This window comes from Bombus huntii, chromosome 9 (assembly GCF_024542735.1).
Source record: "Bombus huntii isolate Logan2020A chromosome 9, iyBomHunt1.1, whole genome shotgun sequence".
Classification (NCBI taxonomy): domain Eukaryota; kingdom Metazoa; phylum Arthropoda; class Insecta; order Hymenoptera; family Apidae; genus Bombus; species Bombus huntii.
The window spans coordinates 987191-995047 of NC_066246.1; the positions used below are offsets into that span (position 1 = coordinate 987191).

General features: G+C 42.5%; 1 long non-coding RNA gene across 1 annotated transcript; it reads right to left on the minus strand.

Moving 5' to 3' along the window:
• Positions 1 to 211: 211 nt before the first annotated feature.
• On the minus strand, positions 212 to 6769 carry LOC126869163 (uncharacterized). Its single transcript, XR_007690833.1, has 3 exons — positions 5538 to 6769; positions 4849 to 4917; positions 212 to 4746 (listed from the first exon to the last, which is right to left on the minus strand). It is a non-coding gene; the product is annotated as an uncharacterized LOC126869163 (long non-coding RNA).
• Positions 6770 to 7857: the final 1088 nt, after the last annotated feature.

Consider the following 7857-nt stretch of genomic DNA (forward strand, 5'->3'; position numbering starts at 1 on the left):
GTCCTTTTCTCCCTATTTTCTTTTCAGTGTGACACGCGTGTATCATACGATGAGCAGGTCGTAATTCAGTTCCTTTTCATTCTCTCGGCGGTGTTGATGAGATTTCTATCGATGTCACGTTATACAAGCATAGAGCTAATCCTGCTTTTATTGCTCTAATTTATTCTGTTATTATCGAGGAATAAAAATCACGAACGATATACGTATAACTTTAGCTTTATTTTCTAGCGGCCCTACAGACGAACATAATATATTTTATATCTATCGCTACGTTTCAAATGATCGTGAACGTTCCTCTTCACAAAAGGTAACAACTTTCCAATAGTTTGACATATCGCCTATCAACGAAATCCTGCGATTCTATTATCGAAGAGATTCTTTAACGCGCGCACATCGTAAATACATCTCCGTCGCAAGGATCTATGTGATCTTACGCAATAAGGAAATCTAGATTTCTTCCAACGCAACAGTTTCTATTTCTCCCTCTCTTAACGATCTTGCACCGTTCTCTGCCGAAGGGTCTGAGAAGAAATCTGCCATCTCGCAAGGGTGATCAGCGCCAGCCTTCGAGCTGAGAAACAATAATGTCGTGTGCTTTACGATACGAGCGTGCTTTCGTATCGGCCACCTACGGCCCAACTACACGAGCTACCACTTTGCGCACACTTAGGCGGTGCATGAGTAACAATTCACCGAGCGTCCTTACCATCGAATAAATTGCGCGAAATTACGGCACGATGTTACGTCGCGTAAATGGTCCGATAGAAAGTTCCCTCGGCACGTTATATCGACGGATTCATTGGACGATCGGCTGGCTAGCTTAACGAAGATGGAACATCGTCTCACAATTTCTACCAGTCGTGGGTATCAAAATCGACCAGCGATAAACGTTCTCTCCGGAAATACCATTGTTCCGCTTAAGTATCTTTTACTTACAGTGTCCGTTAGAGATACAAGGTGTCGCCTATCAAAATGTACATCGTTTTTAAGAGATATATTAATTGAACCACGAATTTTTAAAATTGCGTCTGACGTGTATTTATTGTTTTTAATCGTATGAACGATCTAGAGCAGAAGCAGAACATCTTTGCTTTAGCGCAAGTCCACGAGAGACGAACCATGTTTTTAAAGATGTTTGAAAATCAAACACCATCCTCGTGAGTTTGCACGATTCCTTCTAACGTACGTAAGAATGTCGACGTAATATTTCTATAAATAACCGCAGAAAGTGAGAAATACTATTCTAACTGACGAGACATCTTTCGCTTGCCACTACGAGCGAGATGGACCACTCTAACGTAAATTACAATCGTTCGTGAAATTGATGGGCGATAATTATCTCGATGAACGAAAAGAAGAGTTTCTATTACCATCTAGTATCGTTACTAATATCGTTATAAAATTACAATAGTCGTTGCTTGGATACGTCGAAACATTTGACCAGGGAAAAGATCGCCGAATCCAGAAATCTCCGGAAGCTTTTTACTTTCTTTCTGTGCAACGATTTAAACTTTTTTTCGCGCATGTAACTCGATACTACTATCGATATCCTCGTTTCCGGTATGTTTCACAATGGCGCACGAACAAACGTCAATGTTAATCGAACGCAGACCATAGGGATCAACTGAAACCTATTTACATAGGGTAATTAGATTCCGTAGGATAGGACCTCTGACCGATTCCTTTCCACGCGAAAACGATTTTCGCGATAGTTGCGGCTCGACGATTAACCCCTAAGTCGATCGTGCTCCTTCTGTCTTTCTCCAAGAAATATATTTGTCTTTTATCCACGCAATTAGTAAGTCAACGATATCACGATGACCAAACGCGTTTATAACCGGTTTAGGATTAACTAACATCCTCTCGTTTCTTTCTACGTAGCTTGCCTCTTTCTCACGACCGTTCCCTCCGCTCTCCGTCGTTTCGATTTTCTCTTTTTCTTCGACACCGCTCGCCGCTCGCGAGGAATATTAATTAACACGGAGATCGATTCGGATGCCGTGTTGAAGTTAACGTTAATTCAGGGCCCGCGATTGAATCGTTCGCGGCTGATAAATGACTCGCGTCGCTCGCCACGATGTCTCTCGCGAAAGGCCTCGCGATTTCGCCTCGGTAATCTGCGATTTTCGACCGTGAATTATACTCGTTCCCCGGCCAAGATGCCGATCGCCCGCGCGCTAATTGCGTCGTCGCGTGTCTTTTCCAAAGACGCTCCTGCTTTTTGCCCCCCTCGACAGATTTCGATCTTTTTAGGGACCACGCATTAATGTCTGGTGTGCATCCTTTGTAGCGCATTTTTAGTAGATCGAGCGCGTAAGAATAATTTGCGAATTTTTTTGTTAAAGGTGAAAGGGGGAAGCAGGTGTACGAAGTAAATCGATCTTACATCGTTACGTTTAAACGTAAACGTAATAATTTATCTCCAATCAATCACGCGCAAGCATCTTCCGAGATTTAATCTCTTAAAGGAAAGAGAGACAACGAAAGGAGAAGATGATAGGGTTTATGGGGACAGTTCTGTTCCGTCGACGATTCTAGCGAACTTTCCAGCCAACTGGACGAACGTTCGCACGAACCGTCGTGATAATTAAATTCAACGATGATCGTGGCGGCATCGGACGCCGAGGGACGATTCCGTTCGAATCACTTTCACTGGAAAAGTATTACGGAAATTTGCTTTAATGGCGCCGGATTCCCTCGGAGCAGCTCCCCCCTTTGGATGGACCGATCGTCGATCGTCGATTCTTCGCTCGCTTTGCTCCGCGAGCGACTAACTTTCGCGTCTGAATGAAATTTGCATCCATTAAGCGTCGATTAAAAGGAAGACGGCCCCGTTGCGTCGTTACGAGCCGGACGAACGTTTCGCGAATAAATTTTCGTACAAATTCAGACTCGACTCCCTGAGCGAATCTTCCACATGGCAAAGAAGAAGACTTCGACTTCGGTCGCTTCGTTTTAAGCGTTCGTCAGCTAAATAGGAGCGCGCGTTTCCACGAACGCTTCGCAATCGTTCGGCGAAATTGCTTATACCATAATTAACGTAAGCGGATAATTAGCGAGCGAGCCGGCAAATGTGCTGGAATTGATATCGCTATCGGCGACTGTCATAAGTGACAGAAAAACACGTGTTACATAACGAATTAGCAATATCCACTTGCCGAAAGGAATTCCTTCTGCTCTTTATATCTCGTTTTCGCCCTCCTTTCCATATCCTTTTTCTCTTCCCTTTTCTTCCTTTTTCTCTTCTCGAGGCTCCTTCTCTACAACTTTCGTCGAACGTCGACTGTCGACAACCGATCAAAATATCGATTAACTTTTTGCTCCTGACCTCGTCGCCATTCGCGCTTTCTTAGCGTCAATCTCTCTGCCGTGCCCGTCGTTAATTGATAATAATTAGCAGGCCAATTCGTGCAATCCGCAAGAGAGTCTCTGGCGAATACGACTCTAACGATCAACGACGAAGGGGAAAATCAGCTTTCTACTCGGACCGATGATCGCGGCTAATTATTCAGAGATCTACAATTGGACGAGCGTTACGTAATCGGCCGTACAAGCCGTCGTTTCGACGAGACGACGTTGTGAAACCAGTCCTGTTCGGTTATCCGACTTTTCTTATTTTCTCGGTAACTCTTAATTAAATTGCAACTAAATGTTCCTGTTTTTAAACGACGATCGTGCGCTCTTTTGCTTATTCTTATTCCGGTCGATAGGTCGGCTAAAGGGCACTGGTTTTCGCGAGTTATTCATAGAAAAACGTAGCTCTGCTTTTATCTTTATTTCCTCTTTCCTTTTTTCCCGATTTCTGTTTAGACTAGATGAGATAGCGTGGAAAGCAGCGCGATCACCGCGACGTCATATTGCATCGAGATTATTTGCTTTCTCGATTCTGACGTTATACGCACTGCGCTGACAAATTGATATACAATTCTGCGAAATATACGAACGTCCGTTTAGATCCGCCAGAAAGGGAAGGACATCGAGAAACTTTGAAATTTAAGGAATCGAAGAACCGCTATTAAAAATATTTTTGCTATTAAAAATTCCGAATAACAAAATGCCTTATCTACGATGAAAATCATTTTTGTAATTTAGTTTTGTAAAATCATCGTTACTTCTATTGTTGGAAAATTTCCGATTAATCGTCCGCGAAATACGTGGAGTTCCTGAATAACGATCGACATGCTACAAGAATTATTTTATTCGCGCAATGTTATTCGATTCAGCCAAAAATCGTCAATGAACGGACTGTTCAAACGTGTAAAGAAACGATTCTTGCCACTCAGAATATATGGTCGCATTTTCACAGCGACGCGACGCGACGCATTGCGAATACAGCCTGTCAGAGCTGCGATTAAGCGATGGAATCGGTTTAAAAATCGGGACGGTTATCCCATGAACGGATTCATCAGAGATTTCACGTGTACACGTACACGTACACGTACACGGAGAGTATATCGCCGAAATAATCTGCAATCTGTATCCTCGCGTGTTTTCTGCCACGCGCTTTATCGCGATCATTAATACATCCTCTCACGGAGTCCGAAATTTATCGGCAGATAATTAATTTCGTTGCATAACGCCGCCTTTAATCGGTCATTAAGCCTTGCTCCCCGGGGCAGGCGCCTTTAATTCGACGACAGACGGTGTTTTATTTGCTCTGCGTGCGCTCGCCGAGCTGCCGGCATTGTTCCATTTCCAAGAAACTCCGACGAATATGAATGAGTTTGTAGCAACGAATCGTTCCATCTATAACACGTTGGTATTTTCGAATTTTTAATCTCGTTCCTTTGGAACTTTCTTGAGGATTGTTCAAGAAAGATCGAATGAAATTCGAGATAGAATACTTACGTGTTTCGTCCTGTAAAGCGGAAATTGGATACGGCGTAACGTAGTCTGCTCTACTTATGCTTCTTCGAGCTGGAAAGCAGAAAACGAGTTAGAATTTTCGTCCATCTTCGATTAAAGGGAACGTCGTGCGTTCGATTAATCGCAGCAATTTCCCCAAACGCTTTCAACACTGAAAGCATATACCAAATGCAAACTAAGTAACCGTAGAGAAATAAATAATTGAATCAAGCTGGATCCGAGGCGATCTTGACTTTTATAATCTGTCGGCATCGTGCTCGAACGGAGAGTCGTCTAAGGAAAAAAAGAATCGTTCAAATTTTTCGAATTTGAACTCGAATAAACTAATCATTCATAAAATACAAAAAGGAGCTCGCGTTAAAAATATTTTTACTTTTAAAACATTTAAAACATTGTCGAAACGAAAGTCGTGTTTTATTGAAATTGGGAAATTTAAGGATCGTAACAGGGTCAATCTATTAACGTGAAAGTTCCTCGAATCCTAGTGGCGTAATTACGTGATTACTCGAATCGCGATGGGGCATCTCGCGTTCGAGCTAGAGTTATCGTGCGACGTCGTCGAATTCTTGGAATCTCGGGTCCGCCGTGACCTGTATTACAATAAATTTTGTGGCGGCCAGCTTGCATCGTTTATTAAGTCCGTGGAAAACCGAGGCATTGATGCTGCGTACCGATAAAACATCCGAACGATGATTTTCCAGCAGAGATGGCTGCCGGATAACGCTCCTCGAGGCCAACGAACTGACCAGCTTCGAGATCTCTGGCTGTTCCTTATCTCGTTACGAAAATAATCTTGTTCGATGAGACTCCTTGAACCACGTCGAACGAACAGGGACAGGAATCGACAAATTTTAAGGTCTAAAAATTGATTCCGAGCTTAAAATTCTTCCACGTATATGCGAAATGAGATAATAAAATAAAATAAAATTCCTATTTACCGAGCAAGTATACACGAACGATATACTTTCTTCGTTGCTTTAATACGAAATTGCTATCACATGCAATATCATATACCTTGTACGTAATAGCATTTACGAGAAAATTTACGGTGACGCTTTAGAAACTAGAAAACAATAAGAGTATCGTAATACACACGAATCTGTGCAGTTCGCTGACAGCGTTCTCGCTTCGGACCATTCCATATAATATCAGAAAGACGACATTGAGGTTTATCAAGGAGTTTAAATAATTTAAAACATAACTACAGCATCATTCAACGCGATCTAACTTGCTAAAAAGTTAATGCTACTTAGCAAAGGAGAAGAGTATATTTATTTATTATTGTTTAGTCCGTGCCTTTCGGCTTTTCGGTTTTACATCTCTTACATCTAATTCTCTTCTTATATGTCTACCTCCCTTCTTTTCCACTCTATTCTATTGCACTACCTTGCTTATTCTACCTCTAAAAACTAAGCATTAGGAACTATAAATTATCAACTAATGACTAAAAACTATTGCAACTTTGGTCTTTAGCCTCCTTGCTGTGCCTCCTTCTTGTCGTTTTCCCTTCTGGAGAAGAGTATATAAAACCGATTATTAACGTTGCTCTTTGCACTAATTCTTACCACCAATTGCGATACAAATCACCGCAACTAAAAATGATTTTCTTAGTCAAAAATACCCATATCTCGATGTCTCCTTATCAATAAAAATTCCGAACGCTCTGTTCGTTGCACGAAGGCTCACGGAAAATTGAGAATCATCAGACCTTACCGTTAAATCTGCGTCGCAACCTGCAAAATTACCAACGCGTGTCCCACACGAAGCATCCTTTGATCTAAGCGCGAACGAGCGAGAGACGATCGTCGATCATCGCGGAGAGCGTGACAGTCAGAAAGGGTTCTTCTCGCGGCATCAGGAACGAGAGATTGGCTAATTAGTCGAGAAGATCACGCGCACCTGTAACGACAGAAACGGACGAAATTCCCTCTAACTATTTGCTTATCGATCGGACGCGTAGGTAGGTCGATTTTTCTCTGGCTCGTCCATTCACGGCAGTCGAGATAACGCGGCATTAACGTGAACGGATTACGGAGTCGCACAGTTAGGTCTAACAAGCGGACCGGTAGCTTAGGCGATATTATCTGACCGATGTTATCTCTGTACATGAAACAGTGAGCAAAAGAACCGGCGAAGAGGCGAACGGTCGCCTGGTGACCGGCGACTAATTACGCGATTAAAATTCAAGCGTACCGAGCGGAAAGCGGGAGTCGAGTCGCTGGAAGCGGAGCAGTTCCGATAACGACGCAGCGATACCAACGGACACGCGTGTTTCTCCTTCGTGCAGCGGACGATTCCTGATTTGTAGGAGGTGGCAAATGCGAGGTTTTGAAATCTCTCAGCGTTTTCGATCTTATTCAGATTGGAGCAAGTCGAGCTCGAGGAATTTGAAACCTCTCGAACACTGTGAGTTTGTTATTTAGTAATACGAAAAATCATTTCGAGTTTCTACGCTCGATCTTAACTTCGCTAGAGCGACTCGAGTTCAGAGTTTGGCATTTTTCAATGCTTTGAGTTTCGTTCGGGCTAGTTCGGTCGTTTCGATTCTAGAAACTTGATTTCAAACAACTTGAAACCTCTTTCGCAGAGTTTAACTCGTTGTGTATCGTCCTGTGGTCGATTTTCATAGAACTTGAATTGAAGTGGGATTTTCCAACGTTTTCAGCCTCTGTTCGGATTGATTAAGTCGCATCTTAAGTTTCCGTCGAAAAACAGTCCGTCTTCGACAGCGCGGACTTATCAGTTGATTTGAAATCTCTCCAAATTTCTACGACCCTAAATTGATTCGTGACTTCAAATTAAGTTATAAATTATCTTGATACAAGTTAAGTTGCTTGACATCCTTTCGATCTAATTAACCTGATTTACTTTGCTTTAGATCGTTTCTGTTCTTTGACGACAGCCAATTTCGTTTTCTAGATTCTTGTACACTGATAAAATCGTCGTAGAACAAGCCTGATATTCGTCGGAGTTAATACAATTTATCTAAGT